The sequence below is a fragment of the Rhipicephalus microplus genome, chromosome 4 (genome assembly GCF_043290135.1).
Source record: "Rhipicephalus microplus isolate Deutch F79 chromosome 4, USDA_Rmic, whole genome shotgun sequence".
In the NCBI taxonomy this organism is placed as follows: Eukaryota; Metazoa; Arthropoda; class Arachnida; order Ixodida; family Ixodidae; genus Rhipicephalus; species Rhipicephalus microplus.
The window spans coordinates 217,246,114-217,269,211 of record NC_134703.1 but is presented as its reverse complement, the minus strand read 5'-3'; the positions used below and the strand labels follow the sequence as shown (position 1 = coordinate 217,269,211).

The following is a 23,098-nucleotide window of genomic DNA, read 5'->3' as shown; positions in this document are numbered from 1 at the left end:
GGCACATTGCAAGTCACAGGTTTTCGATAGCATTGACCACAAGCAACACGCTAGGCAATAGACACAGCTGAACTGCATGGCTGAGGACTACATGTAATGCGATTTGCACTTGGTTTATTGGCTGTCGATTAACTTAATGAGAGCATTATAGCACAGACTGAGGAAGAGCGGCAAGAGACAACAGGATGACAGACTTCACACTAAAGTTAAACCTGGCTATAACAAAACATAATGCAACTAATTACTCGATATAAAGTTTTTATATTTTCCCACCTTTACTCCATAGAAGCCCATGTAGGATTTGTGCCTTTTATACAACAAACTGGCAGCGCGAGACACCCTTAATATTTTCACCGATGACCCCTCGATAGACTTCATTTTATTTCCGCCAGAAATTACAGTCAACTTGGGGTACTAACATTTTATAGTCAGATAAAACTTGAAAAGTCAGGCGAGGTCCCGCCCAGATGATCGAAGCACGAAAGCCGATCACCTCAGCGACTAAAAATAAGATAGTCCCGCCTTCGCTCTCTGCAGGCAGGGTGAATGGTCGTCCGGCTCATGACGTCAATGCAATCCCATAAAAGCAGCCATGTGTGGCATTTCCTCCTTTGAGGAGGGAGATGTAACCAACTATACATAATATTTTCTGCAATGCTCTAGAATCACATCTTGGTGGTTTTAAAGAGACACTAAAGGCAAATGACTATTTATGTCAGCTCAATGTATCCAAAATGACAATATTATCAAGCACAGTGTTTTCAAGCCAAATGTATCACACGACACGCCATGGGTGGGGGACATTTGCGAAATTATCCCTATGAACTGTACGTACACTCGGAACACCATTATAACAAATTTGCACCTACGGTATCCAAAAATTCGTTATGAAAGTATATTCCTAACACAGTATCTATTGCAAGACTTACTTCATTATATCCGGCTTTTCCATACTGAGGTTGGAGTGTAATAAAATGCTGCTACCCCATTTCTGTTTGGTTTATATATATTGCCGCGACGGGTTCCCCACGTTCAAGTAGCCTGCCACAATCATCCTGGCACTAGCAACAGCAAGACCCGGCTGGCATGCGCCACGTGTTCATGCGCTCCGGCTACAAGGAAGAGAAAGATAGTTGGATCTATGCCACTCGGCTACTCGGACTTGACGACCATAGTTTTTAGAATCGTGGGCACAAGTTCGCCCTAATAAAGACGCTTGCTTTTTTTTAACCTGTCTGCCTCAGCATTGCTACATTTCTGGTGGAGGCGCTGGGTTATGAATCGAAGCCCCGCGAGCTCAAGACAGCGTATCCCCGACGACCAGTGTATCAATCCCGTGGAAGTGACTCCTGTACACCAGAGAGCAAGTTGCTGTCTTCGAGGTGACTCACCTGAGTTCGGTCCTCTTCACTTCACACCAAGGGGAATTCAAACGATGGATGCCACCACTATGACTAGCCAGGTAACACCGGCACAAGTGTTCATTAGCCAACCGCAACAGCCGCCAGTATTCCATGGCGACTCGTACGAGGACGTGGAAGATTGGTTGGACCTGTTCGAGAGAGTGGCGAGCTTGAATGGATGGGACGAAAGAGAGAAGCTCCGTCGCGTATACTTCGCCCTGGAAGACTTCGCAAAGACATGGTTTGAGAATCATGAAACCTCGTTGTCTACCTGGGAGACATTTCGACAAGAAGCGGTGGCTACGTTCGCGAACATAGACTGGAGAAAAAAGGCGGAGGCTGCTCTTCAATCGAGGAACCAGCTCACAAACGAGAGTGCTGCTATGTACATTGAGGACATGGTCCGTCTGTTCAAGCGTGCGGATTACAACATGGCTGAGGATAAGAAGGTGCGCCATCTAATGCGCGGAGTGAAGCAAGAGCTGTTCGCCATTCTTGTTCGCAAACCTCAAGCACAGTTGCCGAGTTTTAATCGGAAGCGACGGCTATCGAAAAAACACTGGAACAGCGGGCTCGACAGTACAACCAGAATCTTAACTGCGCATCTGCACAGGTATTCTCCGGAGGCGTGCGAAACGACGTTGAAGCCCTGCGACAGCTCATTAGATCAGTTATTAGAGAAGAACTGAGCAGACTGCAAATGCCCCAGACTCCAACTGCACTATCTGTTACGGACATGGTTCGTGATGAACTGAGGCAGGTGATACGAGAGCCAGAGCGCGAGCTGCAGCCAGTTCGACCTATTCGAACATACTCTGAGGTTGTCAGACAACCCACGGTACACAGCAATGCAGCAGTTGCGATGGCGACAACTCCTCTCCCACCTGCAGCACGCAGCGCACCTCGTCCACGGGAACCAACAGCTACCTATCTGCCCCCAGAAGCACGTAGCACACATCACTATGTGGAGTGTAGGCCCAGGAAAAGTGACGACTGGCGTGATCACGAGCGCAGGCCTCTGTGTTTTCATTGTGGGGAAGCGGGTCATCTGTACAGATTCTGTCTTTACCCACAGGCTGGATTAAGAGGCTTCCCGTCGCATGCACCGTGCCCCCGAAACGGCGAACGACTAGCGGAGATTAAGGAGTACTTGTCCACGCGCCAGAACTCGCCACCTCTATGCCAACATCGGTCACGGTCACCATCGCCTATGCGCTACCGGTCATCCAGCCCACGTGCACCTTCAACGCAGCCTGGTGATCGCTCTCAAAGTCCACTCCCGGAAAACTGAAGCAAGCGACCTGTGGAGGTGAGGCCGCTGATAACGTCAGTTACGAAGGTCCTCCAATAGGGTTTGAGGGCGATGACGGTGTATTTTCGGTAGATGGGTGCAGCAACGAAAACATTACTTCAGATTTGCAGTTGAGAATGGAAGGATGGGAGCTGAATGCCTTAGTCGACACCGGTGCTGATTATTCAGTGATAAGTGACAAGATGGTGAAAAAGCTAAACAAAATTGTGACAAAGTGGAGTGGATCGCAGATACGCACGGCAGGCGGTCACATTATTACGCCCCTTGGCAGACGCACTGCAGGACTTGAAATACGGGGCTTTATTTACGTGGCCGATTTCATTGTGTGCAGAATGCTCAAGGAAACTCATTATAGGAATGGATTTTTCGCGAGCTAATGATGCCGTAATTAACCTGTGTAGGTCCAGGATGTCGTTTTGGACTGAACGAGCTATACCGGTGGAGGAATCTGAGGAACGATGCCGAACTGCTCTACGGGTTGTTCATGATGACGTAACTGTGCCGCCACGCTGCAGTATAATGGTGCTCGTAGAAAATGACGCATTGTACAACCGTGAAGGCATAGCGGATACAAATGTAGGGCTGTTTTTGAACAAAGGTGTCTGCGTAGCTAAGGGTCTTGTTCACTTGACGAATGGCTGTGCAGATGTCCTACTCACAAATTTCTCCAATGAACTTCAACACATCGCTCAAGGCACGGCTATTGCCTATTTACACGACTTCTGTATGGCGACTGAACTATGCAGCTTAACGACATCAACCACTTGACCAGTGGTCCGCAACATCGACACATTCGTGACCGTCAACCAGAGCCTTCCGGACAGTCAAAAGAAACAGAATTATGCCTTGGTAAAAGAACTCTCTGATTGCTTTTCAAGTGCCTTGAAGGTTTAGCGCACGTTAACCACGAAGCACGGAATTATAACGCAAGACGACACGAGGCCTATATGCCAGCATCCACATCGGGTGTCACAGAAAGAACGGGAAATTATCAAGAAGCAAGTGGAGGAGATGCTTTTGGATGATGTCATCCAGCCTTCGAATAGTCCATAGGTGTCCCTTGTAGAGCTCGTTAAGAAGAAAGACAACACACATTCTGTGTCGACTACAGAAAACTGAACAGTGTAACTAAACGAGATGTCTAAACCTTGCCACATATCGACGATACACTAGATCGGTTGCGATCCGAAAAGTTTTTCTCCCCCTTAGATCTGAAAAGCAGATATTGGCAAATAGAGGTCGACGAGCGGGACCGTGAAAAAACGGCATTCGTAACACCAGATGGCCTTTACAAATTCAAAGCGCTTCCATTCGGCCTCTGTTCCGCACCAGCGACGTTACAACGAATGATGGATGCTGTCCTCGCGGGATTGAAATGGCAGTTATGCCTAGTGTATTTGGATGATGTGGTGGTATTCTCTGCAACAATTGACAAACATCTAGAGCGACTACGCACAGTATTGGAAGCCATCCGGTCAGCAAAATTGACAATCAAACCCGAAAAATGCCACTTCGGCTTCGAAGAGCTGCGATTCCTTGGACATGTCATTAGTTCCGATGGTGTTCGTCATGATCACGAAAAGACAGCCACTGTTCAGAGGTTCCCTACACCCAGAGACAAAAAGTCAGTGCATCAATTGTTGGGTTTATGTGCCTACTTTAGGCGATTTGTGGAAAACTTCTCAAAGATAGCGGAACCTCTTACAAAACTAACAAAAGACGGCGTGCCCTTCACATGGGAAAGTGAACAACGGAAATCTTTTGACGAATTAAGAAAACAACTACAGGGTTCACCAATACTTGCTCATTTTGTTGAGACAGCCGACACTGAAGTCTATACCGATGCCAGCAATGTCGGCCTCGGCGCCATCCTTGTCCAGTGGCAAAATGGTCAAGAGAAAGTGTTGGCCCATGCCAGCCGCAAACTATAAAAGCTGAGGCAAACTACTCTGCAACTGAAAAAGAGTGCCTCGCAGTCATCTTGGCAATAAACAAGTTTTAGCCCTACCTTTATGATAGAACGCTCAGAGCTGTCAGTGACCACAATGCTCTATGCTGGCTGGCAAATCTCAAGGACCCGTCAGGACTACTAGCGAGATGGAGCCTTAGGCTGCAGGAGTATGACATTACGGTCGTGTACAAATCTGAAAGGAAACACAGCGATGCCAACTGCCTGTCTCGCTCTCCCATCGATCCAAGTGTACCTGAAGAGGAAGACTTCCCATTTCTAGGCGTTGTTGACGCATTCAAAATTGCTCAACTACAACGAGATGATCCGGATTTTCCGGCACTTATACAATACCTGCAGGGTCTCGACGTTCAAGTCCCTCGCATATTCTCCAAAGGGCTTGTCAAGCTCGTCAGAGTGATCGACAGACGCTCGTTACATCGTGACCAAGAAAAAAAGCCCCCTTTAATGTTTCGTCGTGAAATATATACAGTCAGAATGATCACATGACTCCCGTGATAACCGGATAAAGGAAACCAAGATAGCGCCTATCTTGGCGCTTGTCTCTGGAGCTGGCGGCCACGGAATGCAGCAGGATGACGTCACATCTTCCCCGTCTTATAATGGTGCATTCAGACGACGGACCGAATCCGGATGTGGCGGGATGGACGGCGCGTCACGTGACCTCACATCAGCGATTTCCCTCGTCCACGATTCGTCCGCGCGGCTCGCGGACGGATGAACCCAACCTGTTTCTCACATCGGGATTCTGGCGGGAGAAAGCCGATACTTCAGCAGATTAGCTCAGGGTTTCTGGCCACCAGTACACTTTTCGTCTACTCGCGGCATGTCCTCCATGGCTCGCTGTACAGTGACTGTACTCGCGGACAGCTGCATGACTGGTCGGCATCATTTACGCTTGAGCATGGTTTACTTAGTTTCCGGGGGCTTTTTTCTCAGGTGATTAAATACGCAGAAACCACTTTTGATGGTTCAAGAAATGTACCCCCCGTCGTTGACACGCGAGATTCTTAGCCGTCATGATGGTGAAATATTCTAACTTCTGCAACCGGCGACATGCCGCTTCTAAAAAAGGATGGGAGACGAGTTCAGATGTTCTACAAGTGGGGAACAGTGTAGTTGAAAGAACATTCTACCAGCAACTCCCTTTTCTCCTGACAGAATAGCACTCCTCGTTCATTTGTCACAACGCGACAGACATCGCAGTCAAGCGTCGCTTCTTGCGGGCATCCATGTTGATTACTCTCAAACCGGTCTGCTTTCAGCGGGCGCAGGTGAGCGGCGAACCTGCTGTCGAGGGTAATCCGGCTGTTTTCGCCTAGAACACCGTCCATCATGTGTATGCGCCTGCAGGCGGATCATCCGCAGATTAGCCGTCCGCGTCCACGACAAATCCGGATTCGGTCCGTCGTCTGAATGCACCATAAGCATCGTGGGCCTGCCAAAAAAAGGAAAGCATTTCAGAAATTAATCATCAATACCAAATCTTTTCGGAGCTCGTATGACGCGCCCATATCGCGTCGTTCTTTGCTCAGGACTTGAAGTTTTGTTCGATGAACGAGGCTCTTGGATGTCAGACGACTTGGTAGCTATGATGTCTTTGTCTGTCGCGTCCGTTGGCTCGCTGTTTCGTCGTGGATGCTACTCCATCCTTACGGGGCTTGTTTCTCCTCCGTGTGGGAGAAGGAAGAGATGATGCCTGTTTCTGCATACGGTTTTTCCTTCAGTTTTGACCCAGTAGGATCTCGGTGTTTTAGAAGGATGAAGGACCGTGCCCTCGGCGCCTCTGTCTTTGAGCCATACTTGAGTGCCTGCGGATAGACAGGGAAGAGGTCTCGCAGCATGACGTTTGTCAAAATACATCTTTTGTTTTTGTCTGTATTTTTCATCTTGCTCTTTCCAAGAAGCCTTGACTACTTCTGGCCTTAGCGCGGATGGCATGCAGAGTACTTTTGAGCGTAAACGGTGGCTCATTAGCAGCTGTGCTGGACTATAGCCGGTTGGACCCGGAGTGTTTCTATAGTTCAGCAATGTGATGTAGGGGTCTTCTGCCTTCTTCAAAAGTCTTTTAAGAGTCCCTATCATGCGCCCAGCTTCCCCGTTAGCTTGAGGGTAACGAGGTCTTGTTGTGACATGCCTAAAGCCGTAGTTTCTTGCAAAATCAGCAAACGTGAATGAGATGAATTGTGGTCCGTTGTCTGATATTACCGTTTGCGGTATCCCATGTCTGGCAAAGCAGCTTTTAAGGTGCTGGATGACCGTCTTCGACGACGTTCCTCGATTCAGCAGGGCCAGCTCAGGATACCTGGAGTGATCATCTGAAATAAATCAATTCTGATTTTCTGCCATGGCAGCTCGGTTATTTCCAATGGAATCATTGGTTCGGAAAATTGGGTATGCTCTGTGGCGCATGCTTGGCAGTTGGCCACGGTTTGTGCAATGTCTTTGCTAATTCCTGGCCACCAGAGATTCTTTAGCGCTCGCGCGGCAGCGTGCAATTCCTTGGTGTCCCTTGTGAACCCTCCCAAGCATTTCTTTCCGCAGCGCTCGTGGAATCACCAGCCTTGAGTCCTTCAAAAGCAGCTGCTTGCATACCGTGATGTTACCACGATGTGCCCAGAATGGCTTGAGAAGTTGTGGTGTGTAGTGCTTAGCGGGCCAACCTTGCATACAAGCTTCGAGCAATGACGCACATACGGGGTCGTTTGCTTGCTTTGAGCGTATGCGTTCGAGCATGTCGTCAGAGAACGCATACTGAACGACTCCCTCCACGTGAGCCGAAACGTCTGCTTTAGACAACTCTCCGACGGAAAGCGCAGTGTTCATCACTCTCGCGCGAGAAAGTGTGTACGCCGTAGCAATGCTTTTCCCCGGGACGTGTGTTAGCGTGAACGAGTACCGCATAAGACGTATTCTGAACCTTTGAATTCTTGGTGGTAGAGAATCAAGAGGATCTCGACCCAGTAGCGGGAGGAGAGGCTTGTGATCCGTCTCAAATAGGAACGTGAGGCCTCTTGGGAATTCGTCGAAGCGTTCTGCAGCCCAAGTTAAAGCTAATGCTTCTTTTTAGATCTGTGAATACCTCTGCTCTGTTTTTGTGAGCGATCTGGAGGCATATGCAACAGGACGTCTCTCACCAGATGGCTGATCCTGGAGGAGTACTGCGCCAACCCCTAGTGAAGACGCGTCCGCCGATACAATTGTCGAGTACCAGGGGTTGTACCTCGCCAGGCATCTGTCTGAGCTGAGAGCGGTCTTGATCTTCTCAAAAGCTGTCTCTTGTTGAGGTACCCAAAACCAGTTGCTGTCCTTGTTGAGGAGGCTGCGTAAAGGAGCAGACATTGATGCTGCATCAGGTAAAAACCTTGCGAGATGGTTCATCATACCTAACAAGGATCGAACCTCAGCAACGTTTTGGGGTCTGGGCAATTGCTTGATGGCTCTAACTTTCTCAGGGTCTGGACGCACGCCGTTGGCATCGAAGATCATACCGAAGAATGCGACCTGTTTAACTGGGAAACAACACTTTTCCCTGTTGAGAGTTACGCCTGCTTGTTGAAGTCGTTCGAGGACGTTACAAAGCCGCTTGTCGTGTTCCACTTGGTTCTTGCCGTACACCAGAATGTCATCCATGTAGTTCAGTACGCCGTCTAGGCCTTCTAGGACTTGCGAGAACTTTCTTTGAAAAATTTCAGGTGCGGATGTAATCCCAAACGGCAACCTGCGGTAGCAGTACCGCCCGTACGGCGTAATGAACGTCGTGAGCTTTTGACATTCCTCGGAAAGCCTAATCTGGTAGAAACCAGAATGCGCGTCTAGTTTAGAGAAGACTTTGGCTTCCTGGAAGCTTCCCGTAACTTGCTCAATTGTTGGCAGTTGATGACGCTCTTGTCTGACGAACTGGTTCGATTGAGTTAAGTGAACGCAGATCCTTACTGCTCCAGACGGCTTCATTACAGGAACGATAGGCGCGCACCATTCTGTCGGTTCTTCGACCTTCTGTATCATTCCTTCTCGTTCTAGCCTGTCCAGTTCTTTTTTGACTTTTTCTTTCATGGGAATAGGAACCTGTCACGGTGTAGACAGACTGTACGCTATTGCATGTGGCACAAGGTGTATGGTGTGTTCTCCCGATATGGTACCCGTGCATTGGAATATCTTGGGATACTTGCTTCCGATATTGTCAGCAGTGTCTAATTCATCTAGGAAGCGAACAATTCCCAGAGCTTTTATGGCTGGTAATCCCAACAAGGGCGTGCGCAAGTTCTGCACGACGTAAATGGTTTGTTGTGAACAGCTGTCTTTCCAAGATATTTTAGCGTCAAACTTTCCGATCGCACGGATGCTAGTATTGCTAGGTCCTTTAAGATCGGCTGCGTTTTCCAGAGAAGGCAGAAGAAAAGGATAATTTTCACCAACGACTGTCACTTCGGCTCCCGTATCTACTTTCATGCGAAGCGTCTGGTCGTTTATCTTTACCGTCACGAAATGCTAAGATTGTGTGTTCGCACACTGCTCAACCGTGCCTATAAACTTGCCATCAGCTTCAGCGATGCTATCGAGATTTGTGTCTCTTTGCTTCTTTTTTCGGCATGCTTTTTCATAGTGGCCCAACTTCCGGCAAAATCTGCACGTTTCTTTTTGCGCTGGACACTTGTTTCGCGGGTGAAATGGTCCGGCACAATAACTGCAGTTATTTTGATGATAAGCGGGCTTCTGACAGCGAGTAAACGTGCTCTTTTGCAGCGGCTCTCTTGGGCTTTACTGCGGCGACGCAAGCTTCTGGGACTGTGCCCTCATGCTCTTCTAGTTCTGCTTGCTGTTGCTTTATGGTTTCGCTCGTACGCGCTCTTGCCAAAGCAGTGGCCATCGTTAGCTTGGGGTCCATCTGCAGTTCTTACGAAAGAACCTGGTCCCGTAGTCCTACTACGAAGCGGTCTCTTATTAGGCGTTCCTTCATGCCTGCGAACTCGCATCTGTCGGCTAACTTCCTAAGCTCGGTTGCGAACTGGTCTACTGTTTCTCCCATTTGCCGGCAGCGTAGATTAAAGCGAGCACTTTCGTAGACTATGTTCTTGGTGTGGACAAAGTAGTCGTTAAATTTAGACTTTACGAGTTCGAAGTCCTCCATTTCTTCGTCTTTTACGTTTAGCGACCGAAGAATCTCCCTCGACTTTCTGCCCATAGTATAGAGAAGAGTCCTTACTTGAACTTCGTCTTTTTTCTCATGTAGCCCAGACGCGAATCTGTAGTCGTCAAATTCGTCCATCCAGGCGGGCCAGTCTGCTGTGTTCTGGAAATCGAAGGGCTTAGGAGGCTTAATTCCCGCCATTCTGAAGCGTTGTCGCCGATGCGGCTTGTTCTCGTAGACGCAGCTGCCAGTCGCTCGCTTGTTGACGGGGCCGTTGAAGTGCTAGTTGGCTACATTGGAACCACTTCTGACACCATGTCAAGCTCGTCAGAGTGATCGACAGACGCTCGTTACATCGTGACCAAGAAAAAAAGCCCCCTTTCATGTTTCGTCGTGAAATATATACAGTCAGAATGATCACATGACTCCCGTGATAACCGGATAAAGGAAACCAAGATAGCGCGTGTCTTGGCGCTTGTCTCTGGAGCAGGTGGCCACGGAATGCAGCAGGATGACGTCACAGGGCTCTCCGCGTTCTGCCTTCGAGGAAGTGTCCGTTAAAGGAGGAACTTCGAACCTAATGGTGAAATGTTTTTACGAGTCGTGCTCACAGCCATGCGAGAGGAAATTCTGCACGCATGCCACGACAAGCCAACATCTGGACACATGGGTGTGAGCCAAACATTCACCAGGATTCGCCTCAAATACTATTGGCCTAAGTTGCTCGCATCAGTGCAGCGCTACGTGAAAACTTGTTGTCAATGTCAACGGCGCAAAACTCCACCCGTAAAACCAGCCGGCCTTTTCCAGCCAATAGACCCTCCGGATGCCCCATTCCCACAAGTCGGCATGGACTTCCTAGGACCTTTCCCGACATCGTGTGCAGGCAAGAAATGGATAGTCGTACCCACAGACTATCTGACCCGTTATGCTGAGACTGACTCTCTGTACAGTGCGACAGCTGCCGAAGTCACCAAGTTCATTGTGAACAACATAGTGCTCAGACATGGTGCGCCCATCGTCGTTATTACAGATCGGGGGCATCGTATTTACTGCAGACCTAATGCAATGCCTGATGCGTGGCAAATACCGATCACAGAAGAACAACGGCGTATCACCCTCAGTCATATGGCTTAACCGAACGCCTCAACAGAACTCTGACCGACATGCTATCAATGTATGTCGATGTTGAACATAAACAGTGGGATGAAATATTACGCTACGTAACATTCGCATATAATACAGCCGTTCAAGAAACAACCCACGTTGCCCCTTTCGAACTAGTATTCGGCCGAAGAGTGACCACCCCACTGGATGCCATGTTACCACTGCAGGACGAAAGCAGCTATCCACCTGACTTAGATGACTTCTTGCAAAGAGCCGAAGAAGCACGGCAAATGGCAAGATACCGAATACACCACCAACAGCACGTCAATTCTAGTCAGTACAACAAGCGACGCAGCGACGCACTTTATCAACCCGGTGACAAAATGTGGATATGGATACCAGTGCGCCGCCATGGACTCTCTGAAAAACTTCTTTGCCGATACTTCGGTCCTTATGAAGTACTCAACCGTATCAGCAACGTCGTTTATGAAGTCAGATACGCTGGACACGTGAGTTCAAGACGCCGCGATCCCACGAAAGTGGTACACGTAGTTCGCATGAAGCCCTATCATGACAGATCGTCCGAAAACGAGTGAGAGTGCGCATGTACCTTTTCACTGTCTTAAGCATCAAGATGATGCATCTGAGGAGGGGGGTAATGCTGCGACAGGTTCGCCACGTTCAAGTAGCCCGCCACAATCATCGTATCCAGCACCAGCAAGACCCGGCTGGCATGTGCCTCGCGTTCCTGCGCTCCGGCCACGAGGAAGAGGAAGGTAGTTGGATCTGTGCCACTCGGCTACTTGGACTAAACGACCATAGTCTTTAGAATCGTGGGCACAAGTTTGCCCTAATAAAAACGCTTGTTTTTTTTTTAATCTGTCTGCCTCAGCATCGCTACAATATATTGTGGGCATTTAGTATACCCTTCCTCTTCACCTGTACATTATCATCATCATGTGTTGCTCATGCATCCTCATCGTTGTCGTGTAGCATCCTCATCATGTTGGTTCGTTCATCGCAGCTGTCGGCTGCCAGTTCCTCGGCCCAAATAAAGGTCTTCCAAACCAAGACTTCATACGTGGTGGAGGGTGCTGTTAGATCCCCTGTCGTCCTTTCGACCACTCTACCCCCTGGAGCTACGTTCAGGTCGCCGCTTGAGTCAGGTGTCCGGAAATATGTCTCACCAAGATGAGGTCGGTGCTGCAGCCGTTCCCACTCTGCCACCACGTGCCGCGCCTTCTCACGTCATTAACAGCCTCCAGCATGAGCCCCATCCTTTCGCTGGTATGCGCGGGGAAGATGAGGAGGAATGGCTGGACGATTTCGAACGTGTCAGCGCTGCTAACCGGTGCGATAACACCTACAAACTCGCTCACGTCTCATTCCACCTTACGGGTGTCGTGAAGACGTGGTTCCTCAACCACTTCATCGACATCCCCGACTGGTCAGCCTTCAAAGATCAGCTTCGCCATGTCTTTGGCACACCGGCTGTTCGTTTGGCACAGGACTTGCGTTCCGGCTATTGGCGAATCCTCATGCACGAAGATGATAAAGAAAAAACTACGTTTGCAACCCCGGACGGACTATACAAATTCAATGTTATGCGGTTCAGTCTATGCAATGCGCCCACAACTTTTGAGCACATGATTGAGACTGTGCTGCGTGGCCTGAAATGGAAAACTTGCCTATGTTACGTCGACGACATTGTTGTCATTTCACAGACGTTTCCTCAACATCTGCAACGCTTGGACAAGGTTCTGACTTGTCTTGCGGGTTCTGGTCTTCAAATTAACACCAAGAAGTGACATTTCGCCAGCAGATCTATCAAGGTCCTCGGTCATGTTGTGAGCAAGGATGGAATTCGTCCAGACCCTGATAAAACCGCTGCAGTGATTCGCTTCCCTCGCCCTGAAAAACTGAAAGATTTGCGAAGTTTCCTTGGTCTCACCTCTTACTTTCGGCGATACATACAAAACTTTGCCTCCATAGCCGCACCACTCCATAAGCTACGTGGTTTCAGTATATCCTTTCAGTGGTCTCTGGAATGTGAATCGGCTTTTGAAAGGTTGAAGAGTGCCCTCACGACCAACACTGTACTTTCTCATTTTCACGATGATGCACCGACCTTCCTGCACACAGATGCTAGCGGCCGCGGTTCAGGAGCCGTGCTCCTACAGCGCGACAACTCTTCGCGAGAGCGAGTCGTTGCATACGCCAGCCGCGTCCTCTCCGCAGCCGAGAAGAACTACACGATCACTGTGCAGGAGTGCCTCGCCATCGTTTGGCGAGTGCAGGAGTTTCGTCCTTATCTGCACGGCCGCCATTTCACCACTGTGACCGACCATCATGCTTTATGTGGGCTTCTGGATTCTACGCCTCCAAGAGAATGATTTTGACATCGTATACAAGTGTGGCAAGAAAGCATAGTGACCCCGATGCTCTATCTCGCTGCCTATTACCAGCGGTTCCACTCGGCGTTTTCGCAATCACTTTTCACAACACACCCTCGAAGTCCACATCTACGGCGGTCCCTTCTCTCGCCTCTGTAGACCAGCTGCCTTCGGACTACCACCACGATTTTTCTCTTCGACAGCTGACTGACCCATACTGTCGGCGTATTATAGGCTATCTCACTGGCAGTTCCTGCCCATCTATTGCGAGGCTCCGTCGCCAACTCCCGCAATTTAAGCTGGACAACTCGGTGCTGTACCGCTAAATTGCCATCCTGACGGTCAGCGCTGGGTTCCCGTTTTACCCCGATCGCTTCGGTCCGCAGTCCTCAGAGCGCTTCATGACCATCCGACTGCTGGTCACCTTGGTAACCATAGAACCTAAAATCGCCTTTGAAGTCGGTTTTATTGGCCAGGCATTACCACTAGTGTAGCTCGGTACGTCGGGTTTGGCACAACCTGCAAATGTATAAAACTATCAACATCTGCTCCAGCCGGTACACTACAGCCTCTTCCGTGCCCAGCCAAACCATTCGAAGTTGTAGGCATCGACCTTTATGGCCCCCTTCCAGTCAGTGCTGTTGGAAACCGGTGGATAGTAACAGCCATTGACCATTTGACGCACTACCTTGAGATGGCATCCGTCACTACTGGTTTAGCTTCTGAAATTGCCGATTTCATGCTCCGAGCCATTATACTGTGCTATGGTGCTCCACGTGTATTGCTCGGTGACCGTGCAAAAGCCTTCCTTTCACAACTAGTGAACGAACTTCTTCACGCCTCCGGCACAACTCACAAGACTACCTCTAATTATCATACCCTCATTAACGGCCTCACTGAGCGATTCCACCGGACTCTTGCCGACATGATCGCCGCCTTTATTCAACCATACCACAAGAACTGGGACGTAGTTCTACCATTCGTCACTCTCGCCTACAATACGGCCATTCAGTGGACAACCAGCTACTCACCATTTTACCTAGTTTATGGATGCTCCCCCACTTCTTTCCTGGACGTTTCTTTCTTTACCTGCCGCGCGGATTCATCTCCATCCTCTTCAGAGGAATACGTTTTCGACTCGCACAGTGCCGCCAACGTGCTTGTATAAACACTGAAGCCCGAAAGCAAGACAGAAAGCTAGTTTATGATGAATTTCATCGTGCTGTATCCTTTCAACCTGGAGACGAAGTGCTCCTTTTGACGCCTATTTGCACACCTGGTTTGTGTGACAAATTTCAGCCACGGTTTATCAGACCGTACACAGTTCTTGAAGAGACTTCACCAGTGAATCATCGCGTGACGCCACTTGTAGCCCCAGCAGATCACTGTTATCAAACTACAGAGGTCGTCTCCCATACGAAGCCTTTCATGCGAGGTTCTTTGTCCCCTTGACTTGCTGCGGCCAGGCTGGCCGCGTTCACGTGGGGGGAATTGGTGTGGGCATTTAGTATACCCATCCTTTTCACCTGTACATTATCATCATTATCATGTATTGCTCATGCATCCTCATCGTTGTCGCGTAGCACCATCATCTTGGTTCGTTCATCGTAGCTGTCGGCTGCCGGTTTATCATGTATTGCTCATGCATCCTCATCGTTGTCGCATAGCACCATCATCTTGGTTCGTTCATCGTAGCTGTCGGCTGCCGGTTCCTTGGGCCTAATAAAGGTCTTCCAAACCAAGACTTCATATATATATATATATATATATATATAATTACCGTAATTACTCGAATCTAACGCGCACCTTTTTTCCGGTTAAGCGAGTTCATAAATCGCATGCGCGTTAGAATCGAGTACAAAAAAAAAATACGTTCAATCTATTGCCATCGGCAAATCCAAAATGGCCGCCCCCTACGTGCGTTGGAATGGCGCATCAGCCATTTCTGCCTATGTGTTTCCCATGTGCGGCACTTCGTACGTGTGCTGAGGAGTTCGTCATCTAGTAGTGCATTAGCATCGACGGCGTGGAAGGGCCGACTCTAAAAACTCGAGTGCACCACGATGCCGCTATTAAAAGAAAAGCCATCGCGTGTGCGGAAACAGACGTAAATCGGGCTGCATCGCGGTCGTTCGGAGTTCCCGAAACGTGCGTGCGGGATCGGCGGAAACAAAAGCAGAAGATTGTCGACAGCAAAGCTTCACGCAAAGGCTTCAGTGGACCACAGCAGGGTCGGTTTCCGCAAATTAAAGAGCTGCTCGGCGAGAATGTGCCGTGACGACAGAACTGCTCCAAGTGCGGGCTATGCAATTAGTCTTAAAAAAAGGTCTAATGTGGAGCCAGTTTAAAGCGAGCAGGTGCTGGCTAACTAACTTTATGAAGAGGAAAGGCTTTTCCCTCCGAAGGGGAACATGCATATGCAAAAAGTTTTGCGGAGGAGTACGATGAAAAGCTTCACAGTTTTCAGAGGTTCGTCCTAAACTTGCGGCGCAACAACGGCTACCTGCTTGGGCAAATCGGGAATGCCGATCAGGCGCCTCTTTACTTCAACATGCCTGGCACCACAACCGTCGAGAAGGGGGCGAAGCAAGTTCGCGTGCTGACATTGGTCCACGGTAAAACTACAGTGACGGCAATGCTCTGTTACACGTCAGATGGGCACAAGCTTCGCCCGTACTTCATATTTAAATGGAAGACACTCCCGAAAGGAGTAGTTTTTTCAAGTGGTGTGATCGTGCGGGCCAGCGAGACAAATGAGTGCGCGTTGCAATCGATGTCTTCCGTTTTTTTTTTTTTCGCGGTGGAAATCGGGTGCGCGTTACAATCGAGGGTGCGGTAGAATCGAGTAAATACGGTATATATAACCACCTTGTGTTACCATAACGAACAGCGCGAATGGTTCAATAGTTCCTTTATAGGTTGGTTAGGCTAGGTAGATGATGATATGTGGGGTTTAACGTCCCAAAACCACCATATGATTATGAGAGACTCCGTAGTGGAGAGCTCCGGAAATTTCGACCACCTGGGGGGTCTTTAACGTGCACCCAAATCTGAGCACACGGGCCTACATTTCCGCCTCCATCGGAAATGCAGCCGCCGCAGCTGGGATTCGATCCCGCGACCTGCGGGTCAGCAACCGAGTACCTTAGCCACTAGACCACCGGGGCGGGGCGGTTATAGGCTGGATAGGTGGGCCCATCTAGTGGGGCCCAGTTGAACCAAGCAAGCAGACAATGTTTCAATAGGTGTTGTTGCTACTGTGTTCCTGCTACTTCCCGTCTGCTGCTAGTGTCGGCATCCGCTAAAGGCGTGCAATGTTGGGCATGGCAACAGTGATGTGAGAAAGACCACTTTCAGGCAGGCAATTTGAGGTGCGCTACCACAATGCTCACCGCTAAAATGTGCTTTCATTTCAAAATAAGTCCTTTCTTGGCACGGAGGTAGCACTGCAAGATTTCTGGATCACTATTTCAACAATCAATGGCAACTTAATATTTCCCTTTAGTGTTCCTTTAAGGATTATAGGCTTATCCACTTACAGCTTACCATCCCTCTTACAGTTTAAGAAAGTAATATCACTCAAATTTGTGATTACCATCGAGCTGGGAAGTAAGTATCACACTAAAAGACTTGGCATTAATTTTTGTGTAGAACTGCTGAACAGAAGTGAGTGCTTATCAAGAACACGCCAACAAATTTAGTGCACTGATAAGTTCTCATGGTGTCCATTTCAAATGATAATGCAAATCCTTGGTTCAACAAACTTGGTATTATTAATATATGTTTAAAAAAAACACCTCTAGATATTAAAGACACCCGGTGCAACTCATACTCTCATAATAATGTCTGAGGTATTATGTCCCGAAACCATGATCCGATTATGCGAGACACCACAGTGGAGGACTCCGACAATTTAGACCATTGCACAGTAAACTGACCTCTACCATTTGACCTCCATGGAAATGGTTTGGTTTTTGGTTTTTTTATGGCGCAAAAGCAGCTAAGGCTATGCTGCGCCAGACACAAGACTTTCAGGAATGGACGCTAAAAAGATGAGATTTTAAAGCTTATTTAACAGGTTATTTCTTTCAGAAAGTTTAGCAAGTCAGGCAGAGGTACTAGAGGGTCATCTCCTAGGAACAAAGCAGGGTGTAAAGGTACGTGTTGTTTGTATAGCTTGCTGAAATATTTTTGTCTCTGTGTTTCAATGGTAGGACATGTGATTAGGATGTGCATAAGTGTTAACGTTTCTTGGCATTTTTCACACGTTGGTTGTTCTTCCTTTGCGAGTAAGAAGTTGTGTGTCAAGTGTGTGTGTCCAATGCGAAGTCGGCATAATACAACTTCAATAAACCGTTGCTGGTGACGGCAGGTCTTCCATTCCCCGAGTGTGGGTTTCACCAGGTGGAGCTTATTGTTCATGCAGGTGTCCCATTGCTTTTGCCATTTTGCTAGTAGGGCCAGACGAATTGTTCTCTGGATATCTTTAAGGGGAATTTTTACTTTTGTTACTGTTTTATGGGCTGCCTGGGAAGCATACTTATCTGCTTTTTCGTTTCCAGGTATCCCAACATGACTTGGGACCCAGCAGAAACGGATGCAGGTTGCCTGGCTGTTTAAGTATACCATGTTTAGAATGTCGCCTACTATAGGCTCACATTCGGATTTTATATGTAGTGCTTTTAGTGTGCTTAGTGAGTCGGTGTATATGATTGCTTTCTTGTATTTTTCAGCGATGATTTTCCGAACTGCTTCACTCAAGGCATAAGCTTCAGCTGAAAAAATGGAAAAACTACGAGGTACTTTCACAGAAATTGCGCTTTTCGTCGTCACAATCCCAATACCCCCGTGGTCCTCCGTTTTTAAGCCATCTGTGTAAAATTCTTCGTAATCCCTATATTCGTGCTGAAGTGTATAAAATTCTTGGATTATGTGTTCTGGTGGGGTGCTTTTTTTGTTGAAACGGCTAAGTGAAAATTCGCATAGCTGTGACAGGTCAAACCATGGCGGCAGTCTTGGTGGTTTAATAGCGACATCTAGTGATTCAACAGGGATGGTATAAAAGCGGCAGTATTCCTCGAAACGTAGGACAAGTGGTTTGATTAGGTTCGGTTTGTTGAGATAGTGTGAGCGCGAGTCACATTTTGCGGCAATTTCATAGCAGATGTGTTCAGGTGACGACCTTATTCTTAAAACACATGACAAGGTTAGTAATGCTCTTCGATCACATAGAGGGGGCTCATTGCATTCTACGTATAGACTTTGCACAGGTGATGTTCTGTAAGCACCACTTGACAGACGGAGACCGAGGTTGTGTATAGGGTCAAGACGGCGGATGTACGAGTTTTGCGCCGAGCCGTAGACTATGCATCCGTAGTCTAAAATGCTGCGTACAAGGGATCGGTAAATACGTACAAGGCAGAATCGATCGGAACCCCAGTGTTTATGGGAGAGTATTTTGAGCACATTGAGTGCTTTGTTTGCCTTAGTTTTCAGTGCATTTATGTGTGGCAGAAAGTTTAGTTTTCGGTCGAATGTGATTCCTAGAAATTTGTGTTCTTGTTTTACCGGCATGTTGATGTTGTATAGTTTGAGCGCGGGTTCAGGGAACAGTCCTCTCTTTTGCGTAAAGAGAACAGCTGTGGTTTTTTGGGCTGAAAAGCGGAAACCATTTTGGTCGGCCCATTTCGTAAGCCGATTTATTGTAATTTGGAGTTGCCTTTCGCAGGATGATAGGCTGGAGGCTCGGCATGCAATTTGTAGATCATCAACATAGATGGAGTGCATGACTGTACGGGGTATAGCCCTGTTGATGGAGTTCATTTTTACTATAAACAGGGTGGTGCTCAAAACGCAGCCCTGTGGTACACCATTTTCTTGGACAAATGTTCGTGACAGTACCGTACCCAAACGTACTTGAAAAGTTCTATTCGATAAAAAATCGTGTAAGCAGTTCAGCATTCTTCCGCGAATCCCTAAGTTAGCTAGATCTCTGAGAATTCCGTATCTCCAAGTTGTGTCATATGCTTTCTCTAGGTCAAAGAAGACCGAGAGACAGAACTGTTTGTGTAGAAATGCTTGTCGTATTTCTTGTTCCAGCCTAACAATGTGATCAGTGGTGGAACAGCCCTTTTTGTATCCGCACTGGTGTGCGTCTATTAGGTGCTCCGATTCTAGAGTGAAGGTGAGTCTAATATTTATGATGCTTTCGTAAGTTTTTGCAAGGCAACTTGTTAATGCAATGGGCCTGTAGCTAATTGGGGTTGTTGGGGGTTTACCAGGTTTTAGGAATGGTATGACTATGGCTTTTTTCCAATCTTCAGGCATTATGCCAGAGTCCCATATTTTGTTGAAGAATTGGAGAAGTGCCCGTGCGGATGCTTGGGATAGGTGTGCCAACATTGCGTAGTGTATTTGGTCAGACCCTGTTGCCGTTTTTCTACCGGCAGAGAGTACCCTGTTCAATTCGTGCAGCGTAAGCGGAAGGTTATAACTTTCATTTGAGGTACTGCTAGTAGGCAATCTTTGTCTTTCTGCATTTTCTTTATATTTCAGGAATGTATTGGTGTAATTTGCTGAGCATGATACCTTATAAAAGTGTTCTCCTAATAGGTTGGCCTGGTCTCCTAGTGTTGATTGTGTGTCTGGACTTGTGAGCAGTGGTATTGTGTAGGAGGAGTACTCTCCTTTGAACTTCCTCACCTGGTCCCAGATGTGTTTAGATGTGACTGAACTGTTAATTGATGATATGTATTTTTGCCATGAATCCTTTTCTGCCTGTCTTCGAATAAATCGGGCTCTGGCTTTTGCCTGTTTGAAGTTGATGAGGTTGGTGTACGTGGGGTATCTTCGTAGAATTCCCCAGGCCTTATTTTGTAGTTTTTTGGCAACAGTACACTCGTTTGTCCACCAAGGGTTGAATTTCTTGCGCACGACGCCGGATGATTGCGGTATTGCTTTTTCTGCTGCTAAGATTAACACTTTGACGAACTCTTCGTTTAGTTCCTCAACAGAAAGCTCCGATGAGAAAACTTCATCGAGCTTAGCGTTTTCTGTGAAAACTGGCCAGTTCGCGAGCTGTAGTTTCCACCGGCGTGGCCTGCTTGTTAGAGTTGGGTAAGATGGTATGAGTTTTATGATGCCGGGTTGATGATCACTACCATAAGACGTGTTGAGGACGTCCCATTTAAAATCATTAAATGGGCATTTGTTCAGCGGTGGTGGTGGCGGGCGGACGCTCGGGAGACTGATTTCTTCTATCTTGCAGGAAACCACACGGACCTCCCACGCTTCGTGCAGACCCCGAGCTGTCCCAAAAGGAACAGGCCAACCTGGAAACATCGTTTTTTCATCTCTGAGGAGAGGCAACTCAGGGTTTCCGAGTTCTTCGGATTTGACAGCTCTGGAACTTTGACAGTGCTGACATTACGTGGGCCTCGCAATCTTCGTGACGTCATCGAGCTGTGTAAAAGAACGAAGCGCATCAGATACCATCGCATTTGTTCAGCGGTGGTGGTGGCGGGCGGACGCTCGGGAGACTGATTTCTTCTATCTTGCAGGAAACCACACGGACCTCCCACGCTTCGTGCAGACCCCGAGCTGTCCCAAAAGGAACAGGCCAACCTGGAAACATCGTTTTTTCATCTCTGAGGAGAGGCAACTCAGGGTTTCCGAGTTCTTCGGATTTGACAGCTCTGGAACTTTGACAGTGCTGACATTACGTGGGCCTCGCAATCTTCGTGACGTCATCGAGCTGTGTAAAAGAACGAAGCGCATCAGATACCATCGCATTTGTTCAGCGGTGGTGGTGGCGGGCGGACGCTCGGGAGACTGATTTCTTCTATCTTGCAGGTTAGTTACAAAGCCTTAACATTTCTTCTCTGTTGTGCCGCCTACCACCACCACAAAATCGCTTTTTCGTTTTGTCGTCGTTTTGCTTTGCTTGTGGGAGCTGCGTGATTTGAAGTGTTGTACATTTCGGGTGTGTACTGAGAATGGCAGCTTCTGCCTTGTGTTTAGTGTGCAAAGAGGCACTTCCCGATCCCGGTAGTTGCCCAATGTGCTCCGAATGTAGCTACGGTTATCACATTGGACCATGCTCAGGAGTAACAAAGTCTGCTTTTAAGACAGGCGACGAGGCAGTAAAAAAAGCATGGAAATGTCAAGCATGTGTTATTCTGGCTGCACGTGCGAACGCCGGCAGCGGGAAGTTGCAGCTGCAGCAGACATCTGACACTGGAAAAATACTGGCTGAAATAAATCGCAAGTTGTCGGAGATACCCACCATTAAAAGCAGAATAGATCAACTAATGCAACTGAAGGACACAGTCCAAAATATGGAACAATCTGTTAAACACTTGTCAGAGCAGTATGACGATGTACTCATCGAGATGAGGAAGCAATCATGTGAAATAGCTACTCTAAAGAAAAGAGTTGAAAAGGCTGAAGCAGCCAATGACCCTCTGGAAATTCAGAAGCTGCGACAGCATCTCAACTACTTAGAGCAATATAGCCGCCGTCAAAATTTGGAAATTCATGGTATCCCCCATAGCCAAGGCGAACAGTTGCTCGGTAAACTGAATAACCTGGCGAAACAGTTAAACCTTGCCGAGCTCACGCCAGCTAATATTGACGGCTTGCACAGGCTTCCGCCCAAGCCAGGTAAAGAACCAGCGGTGCTCGTTCGCTTTGTATCGTGCGCTACACGGAATGAATGGATGGCAAAGAAAGGCTATTTGAAGTCTTCAAAATCGGATGTCTATTTCTTGGATAATCTGACGGCAGAAAACAGGAAGCTTTTGTGGCTAATGAGGGCTAGGGCGCAAGAAAAGCACTATCAGTTTGTTTGGCAGAAAGAAGGAAAGATGTTTGTGCGTAAGGCACAGGGCGAGCGAGCGATCCGCATTGAATGTCAAACCGACTTAGATAAGATACAATAAGCTACTGATCAGTTTGTGACGTGTCTTTCTGTGTTCGCGTACTTTTTTTTTTTTTTTCTTTTTTCTATGATGAAAGAATCATCTAGCATAAGCTATTATAACAGCTCTATTTTCAATTCTACCTTGCGGAGTCATTCTTTAAAGCCGAGTGATCATTTGTCTATTTTTCATGTAAATAGCAGAAGCTTGAGTGGTAAGGTCATGGAATTAGAAACAGCTCTGGAGGCACTAGACCATAAATTTGACATTCTGGCATTTACAGAGACGTGGTTTTCGTCGGTTTCTGATGTCAATTTTCTTGATGGATACAAGTGTGAAAGTGTCTACAGGAAAGGTCGTCGAGGAGGTGGTTGTTCACTTTATATCAGAAATAACCTGAACTACTTTGTTCTCGCTGAATTTTCAGCCGTTAACGATGATTATGAGTCAATTGCTGTCAAATGTTGTAGTACCGTGATTGCGGCTATCTATCGCCCCCCTTCTGGTGATTTTCATGAATTTAGTTTGTCTGTTAGCAAGATTCTTGAGTACGCTACCATGACAGGTCTGTCGGTTGTTCTGATTGGTGATTTTAATATAAATTTATTATTATCCAATTCTCAAACACAACGTTTTAATGATGTCATAGAGTCATTTCATTGTTCTAACACTATAAACCGGGCCACTAGAATAACACCAGATACAGAAAGCTTAATTGACTTGTGCATAACAAATCATGATAGCGCTGATGTATTTTCAGGAATTCTCACTTTCGATATTAGTGATCATCTGCCAATCTTTGTTTTCGTTCCGCGCCCCAAAAGTAAAAACTGTCATGCACGCAGTGCTCCATTTTTTAGAAGAA

At 47.7% G+C, this 23,098-nt stretch overlaps 1 protein-coding gene and 1 pseudogene across 10 annotated transcripts in view; both read right to left on the bottom strand.

Moving 5' to 3' along the window:
• Fas2 (neural cell adhesion molecule fasciclin 2) overlaps positions 1-23,098 on the bottom strand; it is a 335,700-nt gene that overhangs the window by 23,356 nt on the left and 289,246 nt on the right. The gene's annotated exons all lie outside the window — the stretch shown is intronic.
• The window catches only part of LOC142814752 (uncharacterized), a 40,712-nt pseudogene continuing 17,711 nt past the window's right edge, over positions 98-23,098 (bottom strand).